Here is a 24,795-nt window from a genome sequence, read left to right as displayed (position 1 = left end):
ACCAACAAGAAGTAATGCCATTTTAGATTTGGAATTAGTGAGCAGTGAGGACCTCATAGAAGAACTGCTTATAGAGGACAATTTTGGTTCAAGTCATCAAGAGCTAATTAAGTTTGAACAAAATGGAAGGATAAAGAAAAACAGATCTGCAATTAGGGTTCTTGATTTCAAAATGGGTGGATTTAAAAAAGGGAAATTACGGTAGCGGACTAGACTGAAGAACTCAAGGATCTGAATGTGGAGGACATATAGAGTGAGTTTCAGCAACTTTTACTTCAATTATCAAGGAAAGAATGAACATTTAATTTTTAAAACTTAGGGAAAGTGGGAAAAATATGACCATGAAGTAGCTCTACATCTTTCTTTTTATGTGGCTATGAACCATCAGGCTAGCGCTTCCATGGTTCAGAATAAATTAGTACTTTAAAAAAAAAAATTATTTTTGCATGCTTTGCCTTTGCATTGACTGGATCCATCTATGCCACTAACTTCATGCTATGCTATACATATAGATCAGGCCCTTGAAGGCCCTGTTCGTAAAACACTTTCTCAAGGCTAAAAGAGATGTGTTATACATACACGCCTATATATCATATTTTAGTTGATACCTTTTCCATATTGTGTATCTAGTTAGATTTAATTTCTGGGCTTGGGTGCAGAATTTTGTCCTTGGAAGCAGATCCTTCTTGTAGAAGTGGCATAACCAAGTGATCATTGCCACCAGAATTGGATCTGAAACCCAGGACCTTCCTAGATTATGTGGGGCCTCTCCCGCAGAAGAGTGCTCACTTCTGCCTTCTTGCTGTCATCCTGGAGAATGTTGTCACCAGAAACAGTAAGTCATGTTTTTTGGCAATGGAAGAAAGTATATAACTGTAGCTGGAGCTTATTAATTTCTTCTTCTGAAAGAAGATCACAATGCAATGATCACAATGCAAGTGAAGTACAGTTAGCCTAGGCATTTTTTGCCAACTTATCTATTACTCTGAATGAGACCTGCCCAGACATATTATGCTAGAAGTTGCTGCAACCTTGGTATCAGAAGGGAGTTTCCTGCTACAGTCTCCTCCAGTCCTCCCAAGACTAAGTAACAGCCCAGTAACACTTTTTGAATCCTTTCTGTGGATTGGTTGGGTTTTTTAAGCTTTTTTGTTTTTACTGCTGCTGCTCTGAGCAGGGGGTCTGGAAAAGGCTTCCAGCAGCTGCAGGAAGTGGTTCAAACTGGCTAGCTGGCTGGGTCTTCAAGTGTATGGCTGCACTCAGTCTGTCTCATTTACAAGTCTGGTTACTGCCCCAAGAAGCTACTAGCAGGAGTAAGACACATTGTAATGGATCTGCAGACTTTCCCTGCAAAGAATAGCCTGGATTTGAGGCTCTAGAGAGAAGTTGAGGTTGAAGATGACACCCTGGTTACAGGGATAAGTGATGAGTAGGATGGCGGTGGTGTCCATAGTGATTGAGAAAGGAGGTAGCTGGAGCAGTCAGGCACCTAAATCACTTGGTAAATCTGACCCAAAGTAAGAGAATTGATACCAGAATCTTTACAATGATCCGTATTTTCATCTTCGACTATGTGTATGCTACTGTTAAAAAAAGAGGAAAGGAAAAGAAACTGAATTCCATCAGTGAGGTGACTGACTAATGTGACTTTACAGCTGAGCAGAATTTGGAAGGAAGCCATCTGAAATGGCTTGGACACCTGTACCAGATTGGTAGAGAAAAGTTGTTGTGGACCATATGCTGGAAAAATGGCCCATGTAGGCTTTATATATGTTGGATGAACTACATCAGCAGCTATGCAAGAAGAGATTCTATAAACCAGAGCAACAAGGCCCAGGATCATCTGTATTTGAGCTAAGTGCTGAAACTGCTAATATCTGGAGCCTACTGCCCAGTAGGGGAGAAGAAAAATCTAGCCAAATGGTGTCAGTATACATAATTCATACCCTTTAATTGCAAAATATCAATACTATTAAAAAGTCACATAAAAACAACTTTAAAACTAAAAACAACCACATATGTGCATAATAAACAACACTACCCCCTACAAAATGATGCAATCCATAAAATATTGGCAAGATTGCTTTAAAAAAATAAAAGGTAAACAATTTTGATGTAAAGTCCATTAGCCTGTGTGCAATCTTCGAAAAGACAGGCAATCTGTTCTATTCAAAGGCAGCCAAACAGGCAGAATCCCACTTCCTCTTTTAAACAAAGGATGTTATTTTTCCTGGGTACCAGACGAGTTTCCCGTATATAAACATGAAGCTTTAGCTACATAGATTTACACGGGGGGGGGAACATTAAAAAAATACATCAGTGTAATCATTCCCTCATTTTAACACAGTAGCACTTAGTATAAAAAATCCAAATGGAATTGTTTTAGGCATGATTACAGTTCTGTCTATACTTGGTTATCACTAAAGGTCCATTGTATTTAGGTACAGTATATTCTTTAGCAGTAGTTTTGCCAATGGTATTATTTATCAGGATAAGTGTATCTATGTGAAATCTCAAAAAGGGAATAATTAACATGGCATTAATGTACCTAGATCGCACGAAGCAGGCTCATTGAGCATCACCTTGTGCCTATAAGGTACATTCCTTCCCCAAGTGTTCTCCACATATAGATGGAGTGTGCAGGTTGCAACATCCGTTAGACCACACCTTTCATATTTGTTCCTTTGCAGGAGTGTGCCCCATAGCTGCTGGAACTAGGGGTGCCGAGGCTGCTGCCACACCCCCTGGTTTGAACGGTTTCCTATCACATACAGGGTTTATAGTTTGGTTCAATGGCTCATCACCATGCTATACAAATTGTTCCAGCAATCCTGGTGTGCACTGAGAGAGGATACTCTACACTCTCCCTGCTGCTGGAACTGTAGTTGTGATTGGCACTCATAGTCATGCAAGAAGGGCCCTGTTCCTGAACAAAAGCTGTTATAACCAACCTGGTCTTAAATTAGCAAGCATGGTAAACCACTCTAAAATACATGAGGAACTTATGAAAGGACAGTCATTCTCTTGCTTTCTCATATGCAATTAGATGTATTGCTTCATGCTATGACTTGATTCTGCTCAACTGAAGTTGAAGGAACTTTCCCATCAATGGGAGCAGGAGCAGGTAAGGTTGTGGACTTGGAGAGGTGGAAACAAAGCAGAGCTTGCTCACGAGGAACAAAAATTACCCCTCTACTGAGGGCCAGTACAACCTATTCACCACTTAGTCATATTTAAATCCTTAGAAGAGGGTTTATGTGGAATTTAAGTGGCAAACTGGTCTTATGTTGGCCCTCTGCACAAAGGAAAATTTCACCCTAAGAGAATTTTTCCACAGCTCTTGTTGCTTCTGTTTAACACCCTTGACTCAGTTCAGGTGTGGGTTTCAAATGCTTTACTTCTCTGAATTTTTCTCACTTTTATAAATGTACCAAATGCTAGAACTGTGCAGTGAGAAAAACGTCTGCGCAGCTAGTAAAGCCTGTGAAAAAATGTTTTCATCCACTTTTACACATGTGGGAGAATATTACAGCCCATCCTGGGAATTCATATAACAATAGCCTAATATAAAAATACAAGGAGAGATACCCAAGATGCTACAGTTAAGCACCCTAAAGATTAGATATTCATCAAACGTCTTGGTTGTGCACAGTTAGGCTGGGAGCCTCAAAGTGAGTATTCTTGTGGGATTTCTCATACTTCCAGCTTCTGATCAGGTTATAAATGGCTTCAGGAATAGATGCTCACATAATATTTAACTCTCTCACTCTCTTTGGTTTCACTCAGATCTAAGAGGAGCAAAAGTTGGAAAAATTATGAAAAAAGTTGCATCCTGCCCACTCCCTCAAGTTTCTAAAAAGTCTTCATCCAGGTTTAGTTCTAGGTTTAGGCAAAAAGAAAAAGAAAAAAAAAGAATGGGGTTTTATTACCAATTTATTGCTCATCCCAGGTAAGAGGCCAAAACATCTGGCCCTCTGCTACTAACTGGAGTAGAAGCAAGCATGTGTGCACATGAAGTAAGGATAATATGAAGTTCAATCTTTTCTAGGAGGCTGATAGAGAAAGCTGTTTCTGATATTTTGTGACAGAACAAGGTGTTTCTGCATCCTAAAACTAAACCATGGAGAACAGGAGTGAAACCTGCGGTATGGGGATAATGAGCCTTTTCAAAGACAGAAAGGAGAACTGAAGGGTAGGGGCAAAAAAAGCTTCTTTTATTGTTGGACTTTTTTTTTTCTTTTTCTTTTTAAGAATGGCAATGTATTTTTTTTTAAAAAGTGGCAAATGTATTTCACATGGTCATGGAATGCATTAATAGAACTGCCCAAGAAACTTGCAAGAAGTCCTTTTTTTTGGTTCTATTCTGGGTTTAAAGTGTATAGGCAAGATCTTCAGCTGGCATAAATCAGCAGAGCTCCATTGGAGCCAAGCCAATTTATAACAGCTGAGTATCTATGGGGCAGTAGAGTCTTTTTCCAAACAAGTGTCAGCTGCCACTCTTAGGACTTGTGTACACGTGAGGTAATGGATTCAGTGTAGTACATTCACAACCTGGCTTGCCGCATTCTAGCTCACTTGTGGATAAGTCCTTATCTTATCCTTCCCTCCTCTGCCCTCCCTGCTCTTTCTCCTGGCAGCTAGGAGAAAGAGAACAGGTCTCATGTGGTTTCTCATTGCTGGTGGGTGGGGATGAGGAGACACTTCTGTCTTTCTCTTCCCATTCTCGTCTTGGTGGCCTGGTAAGCCGGAGCTTTCCATGGGTGCTGAGAAGCAGCAGCAGCTTTCCCCTTTTTCAGTCCTGGCTGCTGAGAGAACAGTGTTCAGTGACACTCGCAATGTAAATAACTTCTTTAGGCCCTGTAGCTCTGGAAGCTTGTGAAAGGCTGTTCATAAACATCATCAATCTCTGGAGAGAGATTTTTCCTCTCCTCCCTATCTTATGACTGCTAGGAGGGAGGGGTCTTTTCATCTGCTGCAGAAATAGTCATTTTATTCTTCCCAAAATGTGGATAATTATGGGGTGGATGGAAGTGTCTGGGCTTCGGTTAGGATGATGCTGAAAACCCCCTCACCTGATGTTATTAAGTATTAATGTAGTAGAAAAAAAGTAATATTTTTAATCATTTTGAGTCAGATCCAATTATTATGCCTAATTGGGACCTTATTAGTTTATGATTCATTTTATTTTATTGGGGAAGTTCCAAAATAAAAAAGTCATAATATATAGTCTATCACAGAACATGCTTTGCTCTGTACCATCCCTCCTACAGTTTCAGCATATTCTTTTCCTGATTCTCATCTTTGTATATTTTATTCTTTTTATTTTCAAAATAAATCAAACACTTTGAGAAATATTTTTGTTAAAAAAAGTCTCTGATCTGGTCGTGGGTCTGATTAGTGTGCTATTGTCCCAGTGTTCTAGTATGGTTGTATCCTTTTCCTTTTAAATGTTGTTAATGGTTTGGTGTCTAGAATGAGAAAGTTTATCTGTCCTTTCCTAATCTTTTTCTTTGAATAGTAATAGTTAATTTTACCATTAGTCATTGCTTGGCATTTGTGACTTATGATTCCTTGGTGTAAGCAAGCACAAATGCACTGAAGCTTATTTAACATCAAGGCTTAATTTGGCTCATTTTCTTGTTTTAGAGCTTATGTGGCTGTTCTAACTTGTGCCAATGGCTGGGTCTTACAGTCACTGTTGCAGCTGCGAACTAAGCCCTTAATATTTGGCACAAGCTCTAAGATTCTGCATGCAGTATATATGCATAACATTGATGTGGTAATTTTACAGGCCAGCTTGAGAACCCCTTTCAAAATGGGACTCAGAGCTTAAGTACAGTGTTGTTCGTTTTGAAATCTGTTCCCCTTGATCATCCAGGATTCTTTAATCAGAAAGAAGCTTTTGTCATTTTTTAAGTTACTGGTTTCAAATTGTTTTCCTCCCCACCATTTTCCATAAACCAAACAAATGACAAAAATGATAAGATTCAACATGTAGTTTCCGATCACAATTGAGTAAGAAGGATAATTGGCACAATTTCAGCATTTGCAATAGAAACTGTCAGTAATTCCCATTAAGCCCATGCAATGGGAATGCAAAACACTCTGGGCCAGATTCTCAGCGCATGTAAACCAGTAGAACTTCACTGAAGTCAGAGCTATGCTTATTTACACTGACTGAGGATGTGGCTTTCCAGTTGGTTGGAGAGAATGTAAAGCATCATACGCTTAAAGTAATAATGGAAAGTGGAGATTTCCACAATAGTTCTTTTGGAAAAATACTCTATCATTTTATGTAATATCTGCTAGATGCGTCAATCATGTAAAATGTTTTAACTGGTAAAGAAAATTAAAGAAGACATTGAAAAGAAACTAGCTTTTCAAGCTGTAGAGCAAAGTTCAGTTGCTTATTGGGAAAAACAAGATTACAATTTCTCTTACCTGAAATATCTTTGGCAAATGTGGTAGGAATTATAGAAATAAATAAAGTAAAAAAAACAAAACCAAACTCCACCATTGTAGATCATGTAGTAGACAAATTGAAAAAGTGACCACAAAGTCGACTAATGAAAATACTAAGAAAAATGGAAACATTAGGTAAAAGACAATCTCTGTGCTTCTGGAAAATTTGCTGCTTATGTGTCACAATCTAACAAAGTGCTGTGTTAAGTAATTATCAAACATCTGACTTCAATGTCATTTTAAAGAAGCAATTATATCAAAGTTGCTTTCTGCGTGGGAGGTCATAGTGGTGCATATACACCTATTAATGCACTTCAAATACAGCTTCAGGAAATCATATTGGAAAAAGATCACAACATGTCATACAGGGATGTATTATTGAGTGAATGCTGTAAGCACTTTAATTTGTTAAAATAGTACCTGACCTTCAATGTTAGCATGAATGATTCAGTGGCATCTGAATTTTGGTAGGATGAAATACTGATGTGTATGTTTCCTCTACGAATTTGTGTTTGTGTCCTGTACCCTAGTAGCTGGTAAGACATGAGCTTGAGATACACATTCACACTAAGATGATGCTTGTCATTCATTGATCAGACTAAACATACAGTAGAATAACAACTTTAAAACAAAAGATATTTTCAAGTCAAACAGCACTGATTGGACAAAGTGTTATATAGTTATATCTATTCCATGAGGACACAAAATAATCCAGTTTTAATTCAGGTAGCTTTTTTCATCCCAACTCCAGTGGTACTTTTTCCTCAGGAATCTGACCATGATCTCTTCCTGGCTGGATTCCTTCAACTTTCTCTTTTTTCCTGCCCAGCCTTTCACCATCCACTCTGTCCTCCATGATGTCCAAAATCATTGTCATCTTCTCCTACCACTCTATGTCACTCCCAATCTTTGCACTGGTTTTTGTTCACCTTCCACATCAAATTCAAGTTTTTGGCCCTCACCCTTTTAGATCTCTGGCTAATTTCCCTCCTTTTCCCAAGTCTCCTTGTTTGGTTCAAGCTGTCGAATACTTGATCCCTTTTTATCTTTCTGTGTTTATCATTTGTGGCTTTTTTTAAATATAAGTTGGAATTCTCTCTTCATCCTTGTGCCCCAATGGAAGTTTTTTCATCAAAATAATTCTGAGCAGTGTGATGTTGTGGTCTATATGGTTTAATAAAAATAAGCTAATGAGTGAATATAATGTAGCTGGAATATGCTTCATGCAACAGGTCTCTTGTAAGATATCATTACAAAGCTTATAATCTACTGAGTGTGATCATCCTATTTGTATAAATGCCTTGTAACTGAAACTAGAAAATATGAAATATAACTCTAAGGGCCTATTGTAATTATGCAAAGTGTGACCCATTAATGGTGGTTTGGAATCTTGATGACTCCCATTAACCAGGACAATTGTCTGCAGATGGATGTGTTTTATCTGTAAGTCTTCCTGTATACATGTGTGCTGGCAAGTGGGCAATGAAGTCTTGCAATGACATGTGATCATGTCACCTGAACTGGAATCCATTTTTAACCTGGTGCATTTCCATTGAGAAGGAGAGAGTGGGAACCCAGACAGGGACAAAGAATTCCCACCTTATGCAAAAAATATATAAAAGGGGTGGAAGAGAAGAAAGGGAAGCGAGGAGCCATCATGAAGAATCCTCTAGCTTCCACCTGAGCTAGAACAAGAATTGTGCCCAGGCCTGGAAGGTATCCACTCTGAGGAAAAAACTTACTGAAGCATCTCTGAGGGTGCAATTATCTGTATTCAGTTTGATTAGACATAGATTTTCACATTTTATTTTATTTAGCTTGGTGACTTACTTTGTTCTGTCTGTTACTACTTGGAACCACTTAAATTCTACTTTCTGTATTTAATAAAATCACTTTTTACTTATTAACTCAGAGTATGTATTAATACCTGGGGGAGCAAATAACTGTGCATTTCTCTCTCTCAGTGTTATAGATGGCAAGCAATTTATGAGTTGACCCTGTATAAGCTTTATACAGGGTAAATGGATTTATTTGGGTTTAGACCCTATTGAGACTTGGGCATCTGAATGTTAAAGACATGAACACTTCTGTTAGCTGCTTTCAGGTAAACCTGCAGCTTTGGGGCAAGTAATTCAAACCCTGGGTCTTCGTTGGAGCAGACTGGAGCGTCTGGCTCAGCAAGACAGGTTGTTGGAGTCCCAGGCTGGCAGGAAAAACAGGAGCAGAGGTAGTCTTAGCTCATCGAGTGGCAGCTCCTAGGGGGGGTTTCTGTGTTCCAACCCATCACAAGCAGAACCAAGGCCCAAATCACCGCCACATTGAAACCACTCATGAAAATACACGTCATCTATTAAACCCATCCTTGATGATCCACCTAATGTAGAAGTAAAATATATTTTAATACAAATATACAAACAAAATTCTAAAGTAAAAAAAATGAAATATGAAGATCTCCCTTCCGCCAAGAGCTGAACATACCTTCATGGATGTGCAGATGTTTTCTTGCTCCCTTTACCCACCAACCACAATCTGTCATTTTTGGTAGTGTTTAGACAAGACCACATTAAGTCATAGGCACTGCAAACCCAGACCGAGGGTCGCAGCTGCTGGAGTTATGTGATTACATCGGAATCTCAATTTTTAGTATTTTAATTTTCTAGACCTCATGGTTGAAAAAGTGAGAAACCCTTTGAAAACATGACCTGAGCGTAACCAGTGTCAGCAAAGAGGATGAAACAGCAATGCTGAGGAGTGAAATGCCCCATGCACCTCCATGGAGAGTTAACTAAAAGACCCTCTTCTTCAGAGGCCCCTTCTAATACCACCCCAGTAGAGGGCTGTGTGCATGACAGGAGGAGGATCAACCCACCCATTCACCAAATACCCCAACGGTGAGAGGGAACTGAGGCCTTCCTGTTGTGACACCTACCCCTCCAGTGGGTTGGGAGGGCTTCTGCTGTGACCTCCAAGACTCGTGTGGGAAAGAGGATCTTAGCTGCGTCAACTGGGGAAAAATGGAACCTCATTGTGCTGCCCTGACACTCTAGAAAAGAAGGGAAGCCTCTGTCACTGTTATGCCAAATAGTAGGCAGGACTCTGATTTGGAGGCAGTGCTATGGCACAATGCTATGGTAATAGAAATGGTTCGCAAGAGGCCCTAGTCATGCTGTGCTAAGGACTCCATATTGCCTTAACGTGGCCAATTCTTGATATAATTTACATGTTTTTATATAGCACCAGCAGCATGCTAGACACTGCAGATTTGAAAAGTTTGAGTCTCTGAGACCTTGTCTATCCATCTGCTTGTACAAGCCTTATGAATTTCTTAACTAATATATTGATTATTGATGGATTGCTTTTATATTAGATCAGTGACCTCAGTTAAGAGTTTTACCTCCTAAATAAGTTAAGTATCATCATTAGCAGGGTGAGAATTGCCACTAAGAAGATCATTAGATTTGGAGACTCTGGAACATGAGGAACAGTGACCACAACTGGTGTGTTTAGAAGGTCTTAAATATCCTTTCATTAAGAATCATTTTAAGCAGACAAAAAATGCCAAACACACTATAATATTGTAGGAAAGAAAGGGGTAACATAGCATGTCTAGTCCTAATGCTGGCAGCACTTACATTTTCTGCTAGAGACCCTGAAGTGCCAACCATTCACAGAATCATAGAATATTAGGGTTGGAAGAGACCTCAGGAGGTCATCTAGTCCAATGCCCTGCTCAAAGCAAGACCAACATCAACTAAATCATCCTAGCCATGGTTTTGTCAAGCCAGGCCTTAAAAACCTCTAAGGATGGAGATTCCACCACCTCCCTAGGTAACCCATTCCAGTGCTTCACCACCCTCCTAATGAAATAGTGTTTCCTAATATCTAACCTAGACTTCCTCTACTGCAACTTGAGTCCATTGCTTCTTGTTCTGTCATTTCCCACCACTGAGAACAGCCTAGCTCCATCCTCTTTGGAACCCCCCTTCAGGTAGTTGAAGGCTGCTATCAAATCCCCCCTCACTTTTCACTTCTGCAGACTAAATAACCCCAGTTTCCTCAGCCTCTCCTCATAAGTCATGTGCCCCAGCCCCCTAATCATTTTTGTTACCCTCCACTGGACTCTCTCCAATTTGTCCACATCCCTTCTGCAGCGGGGGGACCAAAACTGAACACAGTACTCCAGGTGTGGCCTCACCAGTGTCGAATAGAGGGGAATAATCATTTCCCTCAATCTGCTAGCAATGCTCCTACTAATACAACCCAATAGGTCACTGGTCTTCTTGGCAACAAGGGAACACTGCTGACTCATATCCAGCTTCTTCGCCACTGTAATCACCAGTTCTTTTCTGCAGAACTGCTGCTTAGACAGTCAGTCCAGTGTATCTACCTCTTCCCCAAGCTTAGTATCATCTGCGAACTTGCTGAGGGTACAATTAATCCCATCATCCAGATCATTAATAAAAATGAACAAAACTGGCCCCAGGACCAACCTCTGGGGCACTCTGCTTGATATCAGCTGCCAACTAGACATCGAGCCATTGATCACTACCTGTTGAACCCTAATCTAGCCAGCTTTCTATCCACTTTATAGTCCATTCATCCAATCCATAGTTTTTTAACTTGCTGGCAAGAATACTGTGGGAGACCATATCAAAAACATTATTCTCGTTGTCATCAGCTTCACCAATGGTTGTCACCCTAGCCTCTCCTTCCGCTGCGCAGGCCACCATATAGCCTTTATAGTATTCTATAGAGCTACTTATGTTTATGCATAATGATTTCAGCCCCTGTTCCTTATCTGTATTTCCACACCCCATTGATTTCAGAGTGCCTGGTTTTTCATAGGCTAACCACTTAGCTCCTCTTACACTCAATAGCATTTATATCAATCAGTTACTATGGTAATTTGTGGTCTTTTCAGAATCAGTCAAGATATTACCTGTCATCTTGCAATATTAACTGAGACACTGCAACGTATTTGCATAGTTGCTGCATAGTTTCCAGAATGTCAGCAATTTTACTCATCTTTTTCCGTAATCTTACATTTTACCGGGATAGTGTTCTCTCTCAGACAACTAGTCATGCTAACCTGTTTTTGGACTAAGCTTTTCTATGGCCAGGCTGCATATCTTACAGACCTAGGGTCTGTAGATCTTGTGTTACAGCCCTATTTTACTTATACAGACAATACGTAGTTATCAGTGATACATACTTAGTAGTCCTGTACCCTGTGGTATAAGCCTCTTTATACATCACTTAATTCTACAACTCAAATCTAATCTAATATCTATACATCAATCCCATAATTATACAATTATTTATATTTAGCTACAGCTATATACCTCTATAGCACTATAATAAATAAAATGAACAATGGGCTTAACTTTCTCCCCTGCTCTACTTCACCTGAAAAGTGTGGGCTGTCATCTCCCTTAGACAACTATGTCAAGACTATGACAGGCCTGAATGTATTCATGAGGTTTTCACCTACCTCTTAACTGAGCCACATTTTTCACCTTTGCTTCCCTTCTCCTTATGAATATATCCAGCTTCGGAGGAGCAACTGATACCCTGGATGATGTAACAGGGTGCTGCTCCTTCCAAGACCATAGCTTTTTTAAGGCTGGAATTTGGGGAAATGTTAGTCCCCAGATAGAGCACACAACTGTGTGTGCGTGGGCAGGAGGGGGGAACGAGGAGAGAATCAAGATTTACCTGAGCTGTGTATTTTCAACACTACTTTACAGTGCCTTATGCTGGGGAATGACAAAGTATGACATGTCCAAACTGTCCAGGGATTGGTGGGGGGAAATGGAAGGAGACAGGGTTAATTCCTCATTTGTTTAAGATCCAAGGAGTTTGGATTGGTGTGAAGCTTCCCAAGGCAACCCAGGGAGGGGAAAGCCTGCAGGGGGAAAGGTTAATTTCTCCTTGTTTTAAGACCCAAGGGCTTTGGGTCTTGGGTTCCCCAGGGAAGGTTTTGGGGGAACAGAAGTGTGCCAAACACTATATTTTGGCTGGTGGCAGCGTACGAAATTTAAGCTGGTAATTAAGCTTAAAAGTGATCATGCAGGTCCCCACTTTCTGGACGCTAAAGTTCAAAGTGGGGGAAAAATCCTTGACATGGTGAGCAGCGTTGGGATTTCTAGGACCCAAAAGCCAGTAGGATTTTTTTTTCTCTCCTTTCTAGCTGCTTGGAAAGCAGCCAGAGGGCAGAGGTGTTAAGTTTTTTAACAAGGGTCTTTGTTAGGAGGAGGCTTCAAGCTGGGAGCAAACAGACAGCAAAAAGGAATTCACAAGCTGAATTGTTTTGTTTCTTTCTACCTCTCGGATATAGCTAGTTAGAAAATCTCTGTTAACTAAGCAACCCTGAGCTTAGTGCCCAGTCAGTGGACTGCAGGGGGGCGACGCCAGCACAAGAAAGCAGAAAAATGAGTGCCAAGAAAGCAACTAAACAGGAGCTGACAAGGCTGGAAGCAGAGGAGAAAGCCAAAGCGGCTTACCACAGGAGATAGATGGAGAGGAGAGAAAGAGAAGAGAAAGCCATAGAGGCTGCCAACAGGAGAGCTATGGAGATGAAACCAAAAGAGCTGGAGATCCAGAGGGAGGCACACCAGCAGGCCCTGGAATTAGAAAAGGCTAAGCAGGATGGAACAGCCAACCCTAATAACCCTTCTCCAGGTACAGTTCCCCATCCCAGAAAATTTCCCACCTACAAGGCAGGTGATGATACTGAGGCCTTCTTAGAAAATTTTGAAAGGACCTGCCATGGGTACAACATCTCTACAGACCAGTACATGATAGAGCTGAGGCCACAGCTCAGTGGACCCTTAGCAGAGGTGGCGGCTGAAATGCCTAAGGAACACATGAACGATTATGAACTTTTTCAGACCAAGGCCAGAATCAGAATGGGGCTAACACCTGAGCATGCCCATCGGTGGTTCAGAGCCCTAAGGTGGAAACCAGATGTGTCATTTACCCGACACGCCTACCACATTTGAAAGAATTGGAATGCCTGCATATCAGGAGCAAATGTTAAATCTCTGGACGAGCTGTCCCTCCTAATGCAAATGGAACAGTTCTTAGAGGGTGTTCCTGAGGAAATAGAAAGGTACATCCTAGATGGGAAGCCCAAAACTGCAACTGAGGTGGGGGAGATTGGAGCCAAATGGGTGGAATTGGCAGAAAAGAAAAAAGCTACTAGCAAGGGGAGCCAATATCACAGGGGGCAAACAGAAAATAAACCCTGTCACCGAGGGCAACGCAAGACCCCACCTACAACCCAAGGAAAGCCCCAGACACCCTATTGTACCACCTCACCAGTCTCCAGCAACCCACCTCAGCCCAGTGCTCCAGCAGCTGCCTTCTCTGGCCACCCAACTCTGAAGGCAGTGCCACCTTCAGCAGCAGTGCAGAAATAAGGGTAGCAGTACTGCAACCTCCCCTACAACCTCCCCTACAATGACAAAGTGGGTATTCACCCACGAAAGCTCATGCTCCAATAGTTCTGTTAGTCTATAAGGTGCCACAGGACTTTGTCGCTTTTTACAATAACCTTGTGACCCCCTCACAACTCCTTTTAGGGTCAGGACCCCTACAATTACAACACTGTGAAATTTCAGATTTAAATAGCTAAAATCATGAAACTTAGAATTTTTAAAATCCTAAGACTGTGATATTGACCAAAATGGACCATGAATTTGGTAGGGGCCTATTTATAGAATTAGACAACTTGTATTACCACTTTGCTTAGCCTTGACAATAAACTCTGACTGCATACATTAGCCTCTGTTGGGTGCAATTCATCATCAAGCTATTCCCCAGACTACCAATATCCTCCATATGATCTAAAAATACTCGATGTGTTAGTCATCTGAATCCTGAATGTCAAATACTGGCTGTGCCTTGAAGGGAGATGGGTCTCTGCCCCTCCTGTGATGGCCAACTCTCCTCAAAGGGACAGCTACCCTGCCAAACTAGCTAAAAAGTTTCTTAAATATTTGACTGCAGTTGGTCTGGAGTTCTCTAATACTATTTTTCACGGCTGTTATTCCAGAAACTGCCTACAATACTATACAACTGGCGTCCAAGTGTCCACTTCATTCGTGAGTTTGTATTCCTTCACTTTAAAGAAATTAGTTTCACCCTTAGGGATTATTGTACAGTTTAAAGTTCATAACTGGCTCTTGTCTCCCTTGTCTGAGTATATTTAAGACTCTCTCAGCCCTTATCAAATAACTAACTCCCACGGGGCATGGAAGAGATTTTTTTTCCCCTTCCTCCTTTTCCTGCAAGCCAAGCTACCACTTAGTTGGATACTTTTGCACAAGCACAAAAAAATTCTTTAAAAGTTTGAGAGTTATAGTAACTAATGAAAGCGTTCTGCTAGAGGACTTTTTTTTAATTAACTTCATTTCACTTTTGGGAGCTGTGATGCAGTTATTTTGGGCTAGTGCAATTGCTGGATGAGAATGTGCAACCTGGTATCTTGTGTCTGTGTCTCACTATACTGTAGAAATATGTTCTGAGAGACTCTGGAATACTCAAATCTCCGTCCAATATTTTCTGAACAATCTTTTATGGTACATGTTCAGCTTATTGAACTGTCTATGAGAGTCAGAAAAGTTAGTGCAAAAGTATCTCAACTTGTTATTGTACAGAAGTACTTCTGTGCATCATTAGTCATATCTGTTTAGTTTACTAACAAAACATTTCACTATTATAAGCAATGCAGAGCCAATGTAGCTGTGAAAGACCTAGCTGTATGTGTGTGTATTTCATACATCATCAATAACTGCCAACTAAATTCTAATTCCAGAATATTTATTGTTGGCAGAAAGATAACTCAGCTTGATTTTCAGAGAGAGAATGAGCTTGCAGGTCTGACAGTTAGAAAAACTTGGTTTTAGCTTACAAAAGAGTGAATTTGGTATGGAAGTCAGTGGCGGAAATGAATACAGAAAAAAGAAAAAAGACACCATTTTTTACAGTAGCACTTAAAAAAAGAATTACAATTTATGGCTAGTGGGAAGAAGTTTGAATGCCAACCCATACAACCCTCATCCCTTCTAGAGACTGATAAAATTAGAGAGGATTGGTCAAGACAAATCAGAGAACGACAGGGTGGAAAACCAAATAATATTGATGACATTATTGGTATTGTGATTAAAGGATAAAATAGTGAAAAAACAGAATGTGAAAATTGGGCAAGACTCAAATAGAAGGCAGGAAATTGATAGACTTAGGCATGGATGTTATCCTGACTTAATAAATCACTGCTCGTTATGATAGTTACCTAGGGGAACATAAACAAACCTAACTTTCACACTTACTTTAGTTTGACACCTGGATCTGCAGTTGAGCTCCTAAACATCTTGTTTGAGGCACTTCGAGCAGGTCTTCAGAGAACAATTATGATATAAAAACATAAGTAGATGGAGATAGTAGATAGCTAGGAGGACATGATTTACTTAGATTGTAAGGTCTGTGAGACAGGAACCACCTTTTATTTGTGTGTACACAATGCTGTGCTGGGGTGGTCTGCCCTTTTAATGGCCAGAGGAATGGAGTTGGCCATCCCTGCCCACTTACCCCTGCCTACCACACCTGAAATGTGGTCTGGGGTAAATTAGCAGAACCAGCTGGGAATGGAGGAGCTTATTCTCCTATAAAAAGGAGAAACAGGAAGCTGAAAAGGAGAGAAATGCTCAGGAAAGTGTAGTGAGACTGCAGAGAATTAGAAAGGCTCTTGAAGGAAAGACCTTAAGACACTAGGGGAATTTGCGACTGTACCTAGTTTAAAGTGGGGAGGGGGGGTGTCAAGGCCACCAAGATTTGAAAGTATCTTGTCCCCCTATTGGTCCTCTGGTCAGGTGTCAGCCAGGTTTACTGAGCTTCTTAACCCTTTACAGGTAAAAGAGATATTAACCCTTAACCATCTGTTTATGACAGGAAGTAAGAGGGGTATTAGCTTTACTTTAATAAACCAGGCCTTAAGAAAAGTAATTGTCATTGCACTCAGGAAAGCCTGTGTGGAATTTTATTAAAGAAGTCCCTTGAAGGGGGGAGGGAAGGTACTGAGAGAGAGCAACTTCTGGCCATGATGGGCACATGGAAGGCAGGCATTCCAGTGAGAAATGCCTGGCAAAATGGGGCCCCAGTTCCTGACTGGAGTCTCTACTAAATATAAACAAATGGAAGTGATGAGCATTTATAAGAATAGTATATTGATATGGACCTTTTAGAATTGTGTTATGGTGAAAGGCACTAGTAGCTTGTTCATTAGGGTTACTGATGCATATGCACCCAGGGGTGAAACTCTTAGCAGATGCTGAAGATGCCATGCAGCAATCACACACAGAAAGTGAAGGGCATTATATGAATTAAAAGCACACCCTTTTTTTTTCTGGCTATGAAAGTTCTGAGGGTCCTCTGTGCTGCAGCTGCACAAAGGAGGGTAGATGCCCAGGCTCACCTTTCCAGGCCATGCAATCTTAGTGAGAAACCTTGAACTAGTGGTTTCCCAGGCATATAACTCAGGGGACTGGGCAGGAAGAGGAGGCTGTGAAACAGTTAGACTTGAGTGAGGCCCTGGGGGGAGAGGAACAAAGCAGCTTCTAGGGCAGAGGTGCCTTCCCTGAGGTTTCTACACGAGGGTGTTGCTTGCAAGCCTTTTGTTACCACCCTGTTTGAGAAAACAAGATGTGTGTATGTTTTTCAAATAAGCAAGTTACACTAAGAAAATAATTAGCTGCACTTTACCACTTTTTCCAAAAAGGAAGCTGGTGTGCAAGGCCTCAGATTCTGCTACCACTTGGCAAAGGAGCAACACTGTAATAAAAATGAGGTTAAGAAAAAGTGAACGGTACAGAGTTTAAGCATAGAAGTTTTGGCTTATCAGGGAATAACATACAGATTATCGAAGGTGCAAAGTTTGGTTTAAGATAGGGTGGCATAAGGAATACATAATCTGTAATATTCCCGACTGGGGGTAAAAGGTTGATGGGTCAAAGTACAGACATTGAGATATGAGGGTATGAAGTTCACGAAGTGGCTATTTTTGGGTATGGAGTATAATGAATGGATATAATGATAAGGATGGATTGACCTTCATTTGGTGAGATTTAATGTTCAGAGAGTTTATGGTTCCAGTTCATATGATCCAATGGAGAAAGTCTCTTGATCCATTTCTTGTAGTCAAAGAACGACGTCACTCTGTCTTATGCCTCCTGGTATTGTCGATGGCCAATGATGTGCTCGATGTAGACGTCCCTGGACCATAGGACGGTGTCTGAGACCATGAGGCGCCGCATGAGCCATGCATAGTGTTGACTGATCCTGCAGGTCCAGGGCACTCACTTGTTGCAAGGGTCCCAGGCGCCCAGGGCTCTGACGACCAGGGCGTCCATCTGCACCTTGTAGCCCTTTGCTTTCAGGGTGTCGGTCAGGGGGGCATACTTTTCCAGCTTATGAGCTCAGGCTTTGCGAAATGCCAGGGTCCTATTCTCAAAGGAGACCATGACGCTGATGAGGATGATCTTTTTCTGGGCCTCATCGGTGATGACATCAGGTCGTAGCTAGCTGTCGGTACCAGGGATGGTGCAGTTCACGGAGATCTCCCCCAGGCATGGTGCGATGGCTTTTACCAGGCAGTTCTGGGTGGCATTGTGGTGCAGCTGCCAGGCTCTGGAGTGGGGTTTGCAGCTGCACAGGTCTCGACAGAGTAGCCACACTTCCTGCAACGCTTGTCTCAGTTCCCGTGGCAGACGGCTCCGTTGAGCGGGACGCAGCTGAGCCGGGCACGGTGGATGAACCGCCTATTGGCGAAGCGTGTGAAGCCGCCCCCCGCGAGGAAGTGGTTGCTGGCGTCCCACTTACTGGTCAGCTCAAGGTTTCCACATACTTCAGGGTTTCCACGTACAGCGAGGGGATGGTGGCCTTCAGGGTCCTCTCCAGCAAGTCCCTGGCGCTCGGAGTGACAATGGTGTTGTCGTCGGACCTGATCTGCAGCACCCAGAGTCCCAGTCTTTCTTTCTGAATATCCAGAAAGCACTACACAAACGCATATGTACAGGACCACTGAACTGTGGCCTCCTATGGGAGCAGGATGGCATCTAACTGCCACAAAGCACACTGTGTAATAGTGGATATGGAAAAAAATTGCACTAGGATAGTATGGCAAAACTACTCTTACAAAAGAAGGCAACAGTATTTTAGAACATGATTTTTTTTTGTAAATAGAACCAAATGTCTGTGACATTTTGTTAAAATGCATTATCTCCATTTGTGTTTACAGTTTTGTGATCTTCAAGCAAAAGTCAGTAGAGCTGGGTGAAATTATTTCATGTGAAACTTTTTTTTCCTGGTGAAAAATGTAGATTTGGCAACAAATATTTTGCAAAATTTGTGTCCATTGTGCTGACTTGTTTTGGGGGCTGCAAAAAACCATCTAAAAAGTTTTTAAAAATCCAAATATTTTGTTTTGACACTTTTGGAAAAACAAAAGGTTTTGCTTATACTATTTGAAAATTATTAAAGAATAAAAAAATTGAAATGAAATGTTTAATTTGACCCTAAAAAATATTTCTATGACTTTTGGATTCACTGAAAATTTAGAGACAATTAGTTTTTGGTTTGACCCAAAGTGTTTTTTTTCCCCTCCCAGAATAGCTAATGAATCAAAAATTCTGTTATTTGGCCAGCTGTAAACGACAGGTACTGCAATTTCAGTTGACTTTTCCCACTTATGCAGCTGGTGAATCTGTCCCTGTAAGTACTGCCCAAACATCTCTACAGCTGTTCTTCCCTCAGTTTGTCATTTGTTACCAGTGCCGTGAAAGAACTAAGTTGTAAGTGTAAATACTCTGGTAAAATAATATTCCTTGACCTCTTCATTTATATTTACTCTGAGATAAAATAAATAGCTTAGACTTAGAAACAACTAAACTTAGCCTGTTCAAAAGAAAATATTGTTGATATTACTTATATCTTAATAGCTAGAACATTGAATACTAGGCAATTATAAGGTATTAATGGTTTCTTCATGTTAATATGTATTGATGTCCAACTGAATTAATGATGCAGTGACCAAGTTTAAATTGTTTCTGTATTCATCTGGTGTTAGAAAAAATTATGACCATTAATCATAAATGAATTCACATTAATAGTGCAAACTCATGCAGCAGAAGCATGTAAGATTAGAAGTCTTGGCATGATTTTATTTCAGAGATGGCATTCATAGTGCATCCTAATTCTTCAATAAATATCAGCTGGGTTATGAACAGTTTGGGAAAATTAGCCATCATCACCTAATCAGAGCAGTTGACAGGTCCAATTTAATTTAGGTGGTTGAGTCCCAGTGATGAAATAGTGGTGTCATTCTATTGAATTCTGATAACACTTGACATGAAGCATTGGCACCACCTGTGACAATCCTGCTTGCCTGTTGGAACGCAATATGAGTAATTCAACTCTTGCTGTTTAAAAATATATGCTATTCATTTTTTTCTTTTCTGATTCCAATTTTAAAATGCAAAGGCTAGTGTCCTCTGTTGATCATGGGTAGCTTTTCATAAATTTCATTACTGTTTGATTAAGGAATTATATTTTCTGAAGTCATTATTTGTACTAATGCTAACTTATATAAACCCCGTAAAGCAAGTGCACAGAAACTCACTGGGCCAAATTAATCTCTGGTATAACCTATTGAAGTCAATGAGTTACAGCAGGGAATAATTTATCCCACTGGTAATTTAGTTTCTTATAAAAAACCCAAAAGCTTGATTTCAAAATCTAATTAAGGTTGCTTAGTGACAACCTTATTTTTTATCCATCCCATCACTTAAAAAACTGAAGCGCTTAAAAGGTGTAAGGAAATGAACATCACATCATACACCATTCCAAATAACAGACAAATTATTCTTTGTATGGAGAAGTACATATTTCATCAAGAAAACCTTAAACTCTGACCATGTTATTTGAGACTGAAAATTCATGGCTTTGTCACCAGAGATAAGGGTTGTATTTCTAGCTCACAACAGAGTTACACTGATTTACACAAGCTAGGAATCTGGTCCTATATTTTTTCCCCTTTAGAAGCGTCTAACACTGATTGTGATAAGTGAAAAACCTAGTTAAAACAAGACATATTCAAATGAATTCATTTTAAATGTTACAGTTAGTTAAATTTAAAATTTTGGATTTGGATTCAACTCTGAACTTTGTAATTGGCTCCTATCCATGGAACAAAAATGAAACCTTAGGTCACGACATTGCTAAACTTTGGGAAGTAAATACATGCATTACGCCTAAACATTGCTCTATGGGACTATCTCCAAGAGCTCCAACCTGCCACCCTTACTCATGCCAACTATCATCTTGTTCTGCAAGTAATCCCAGTGAAATTAATGGAAATACTTACAAAGCATGAGTAAGGGGTGGGAGAACCAGTCTCTTTATAGATTGGTATAATGTGTAAGTAAAGCCCAAATATTTGTAGTGCTACAATCTTCTTAAGCCAATACCTCCTTATGCCTGTTATCTCTCATTGCTCAGAGCATGCTGGAAGGTTCCAATTCATGAGTGGTCCCATGTTCAGCAGGCATATGTGCTTGCAGTATCTTGTGTGTAAAACAGAAAGAAGGGGAGGGGAAGGATGGAGGCTTGTAAAAATGACCCAGAGTAGTAACTTTTGTTTGCTTTTAAATCTCTCTGTCAAGGATCAAGAACTGTCCCCCCCACCCCCTTTTTAAAACACAGCTAAATGCAGTTAATGGATTGGAAAGATAGTAAAATTGAAACTTTCAGCTCTGAGACACTTATCTTGAAGTCATAAGATGACAAACCGTTACCATGATGTAACAGATTGTCAGTTTATCCTAAAGCCAATATTCTGAAGACTAGCCCTTTACTCTTAATTTAATAACTTAAATGCAAATGTGACAGCAATAGCATACTAAGCTGCTGAAAGGTTATGAACTGCCTAGAGTAATGCTCTTGTTGGATAATCTTCAACATGTAGTCAGGTACATGGCAGTAAAATGTTAGACTACTAAAGTAACTAGCCAGCACATTAGGCCTTACTCTGCTACAATACATGTTAGATGAAAAAACATTTACCACCAGGACTGACCCTACATCTGCTCTGTAAGGTCTTTCCCACCCTCCCCGTCCCCTCCCCCCAGTGACATTCAGACATTACCGCAGAAAACTGAAGATGAGGCTCTTCTCTGGGGAAGAGTAAAGTGTTCTGGAAAAAGAATTTCCCTCCAACTTGTCTCACTGAGATCCAGAAATCTGACATCTCACTGTGATTATTTGTGTGGCAGAACTTGAACTTTTTGTTCCAAAGTGAATGATTAATGTATAAGTGTTATGCAGTTTAATACTGTTTTTTTTCCCCTGAAGCTTCTTGGATCTGGTTTTGAGTAACTGATTTAATGTATAAATTGGCCCAAGCTTGGCAAATATTAAGAATATTTAACAGGACACAGATGGTGCAGAGGAAAGCAATATTCAGAGATTTGGGTGACTTCAGTGCTCTCTAACCTCCACCAGCTGCTTTGGCTCAAGTGTGAATAAAGACCCTTTAAGAATCAAAAAGTGTCTTATATTGTGCCTAAGAATTGCCCATCCAACCAAACTGACACAGCAAACAAAAGTAACCATTTGTCTGTAAGTATATTAGTGAAAAGGACATTGCAGCTTGATAATAAATTAACATATTTAATCTAAAGTATCACTGATTGCTTGCACATTGCTAGTTTCCACCAACCATCGGATAGGAAGAAATGCATTTAACTACACTTTATGTGCTCTGTTTTCAGTTTTAGTGGTGCCAGAAAATAAGAGCGACAGCAAATGCCTGAAGCCAGAGGAAAATGAAAGAGACACTCAATTTCTTTCCTTATAAACTATAATAAAATCACAGTCAATAGATTATATTTATTGGATTCATAAAACAACACTAGCCACAGTTTACAATTAAGTCCTCTGGGGTTGTAAGTGCTCTATATGGTTTCTTCAGTTTGTAATTAATTATTACTAATTACAAGGCACAGATTATTGGTGTAGGCATGTGAGCTCTTATATACCAACATAATATAGACCTTGAGCAACGTCTTGTGTTTTCAGAAGGCTGAATTTGATAAATTGATCTTTTTGTTCCAAATAAACATTAAAGCACAAGGGGTGGAGTAGAGTTTTGATTGAGAATAGATTTCAGGGCAGTAGGTGTTGATGGTGAGATTCTAACAATACTCCCTGCTTTTCTTTGATGTTACTTTCTACTCTCACTCTCACGCACGAGTGTATGTATTACAGATAGCATTCCTGGGTCTTTAATGCTATAATTAAGGTTACATTCAAGTGTCCATTACAGTATTTATTTTCTTATGCACATAACTGTCTCAAATAATTCAATTTAAAAACTGTTATAACAGTACTGCCAATCTTAAGTATCTAAAAAAATCATAGAAAAGACCCATAAAATCATCAGATTTGCTTAAAATTCACATTTTAATACAACTATAAATGATAAACGATAGGACTTTAAATTTTTATAGGCTTTCTAAAGTTTGAGCCTTTAGTGGAAAGTCATCCACTTTCAATTGTATGTTTTCAGTTCAGGTTCAAAACTAAATCCTAAATGCCCATGCAAATATGTAAGCCTCCCAGCTGCCCATTCAAATGATTCCATTTAACCTCTGTTAATGCTTGGGGTGGGGTCAACTGCCATTCTCTCTCTCTCGAACCCCCTCACTTATCACCATCCTATCTATACCTTTCCCCCACTCCCATAATCCCTTCATGTTAGTCCAGAGTCCACTGCCTCCATATTTGTCTTCCCTTACCCCACAATATACCTCTGTATTTGGCACGGGTATGATTACTAATGGAATACTGTGTCCCATTCTGATGTCCACAATTCAAAAAGGAAGTTGATAAATTGGAGAGGATTCAGAGAAGAGTCACGAGAATGATTAAAGGATTAGAAGGTTTAGAAAACACAGTATAGTGAGACTCAAGGGGCTCAATCTATTTAGTTTTCAAAAGAAGGGTAAGTCTGACGTACCTACATGGGGAATAAATATTTAATAATGGGCTTTTCTGTATAGCAGAGAAAGGTGTAACACATTCGAATGGCTTGACAAATTCAGACTGGAAATAACATATGACATTTTTAACAGAGAAGATAATTAACTGCTGGAAGAAATTACCAAGTAGTAAGGAATGACTCTCCATCACTGACAATTTTTACATCAGGATGTTTTTCTAAAAGATATGTTCTGGGAATTACTTTGAGAAAGCTCTACATCTTGTATTATTCTGGAGGTCAGACTAGATGATCGTAATGATCCCTTCAGGCTTTGCAATCTACCCCTCTCATTCTTCCTTTTTCATCCCTATTTGTCTGGACCCTCCTCCGTTTCCTGCTGTAACCCATATTCCCCTATACATCCCCAGTCTCCATCCACATGTGACAACCTCTCATTTAAGTTCTCTATGAGCATTGAACCCAAGATGTTTCATTTCAAAGCACAGTCCTGCACCTCTATTAATGTCAGTCTAAGAACAATATCCATTAGTTAGGAGCAGCAGTAGGTAGTTACCCTCTCTGGATCAGTCAGAGATGTGAACAGAGACACACTTGTCTAGTGTGTGTTCCACGTCCCATCTCACCTGTTCTCCTTCACTCCCCTCTGCCTCACAATCCCATATCTTTATTGTTTGCTGACTGACTAGTTTCCGAACCACAGAGGACAAGCCAACTTCTCCCAAGACAGCAAGGCTTCAATCCCACTGAAAACAATGGGAAATGGAGACCATCTTTACTAGGGGCAGCCTCACTTTTACATGCAGAGACAATTAGAAAATTATAGTTATTGTAACTGAAGGCATCCTCGGGCTTCACTTCCATTGGAAGTAATGAGAATTGTCAGCTATTTTGAGTAAGTATAAAATTCATGAGTTTGATTTCAGAAACCAGGAAATCATTAGTTTTTTGTTGTTGTTTTGTTTTTTTAAACAAAGAAACCACAATAGGACTCAAAATTGTGAGTTGCAATTCTGTGAGAAAAGAACATTAAGATGGCATGGCTGAATAGCTGAAATCTGAAAAGGCCTAAGATCTCAAGTTAATGTTACACTCAAGATACACTGTGGCCCCCTTGTGCATGTGTGTTTGGGAGATCAGACAGGGAGATGGAAGAATGAGCATACACATGGATATATCTCCTAGCCTGTTGTCTGCAGTACCATCTAGTGAGTGTGCTGTCAGATAGATTTAAGGTTGCTAAAGCTAGAGTGCTGTCAGAATAGCAGTTTCAATAGATT

This window comes from Chelonoidis abingdonii, chromosome 6, assembly GCF_003597395.2.
Source record: "Chelonoidis abingdonii isolate Lonesome George chromosome 6, CheloAbing_2.0, whole genome shotgun sequence".
Classification (NCBI taxonomy): Eukaryota; Metazoa; Chordata; order Testudines; family Testudinidae; genus Chelonoidis; species Chelonoidis abingdonii.
The sequence above is the reverse complement of the archived record's forward strand: the minus strand, read 5'-3'. Positions refer to the sequence as shown.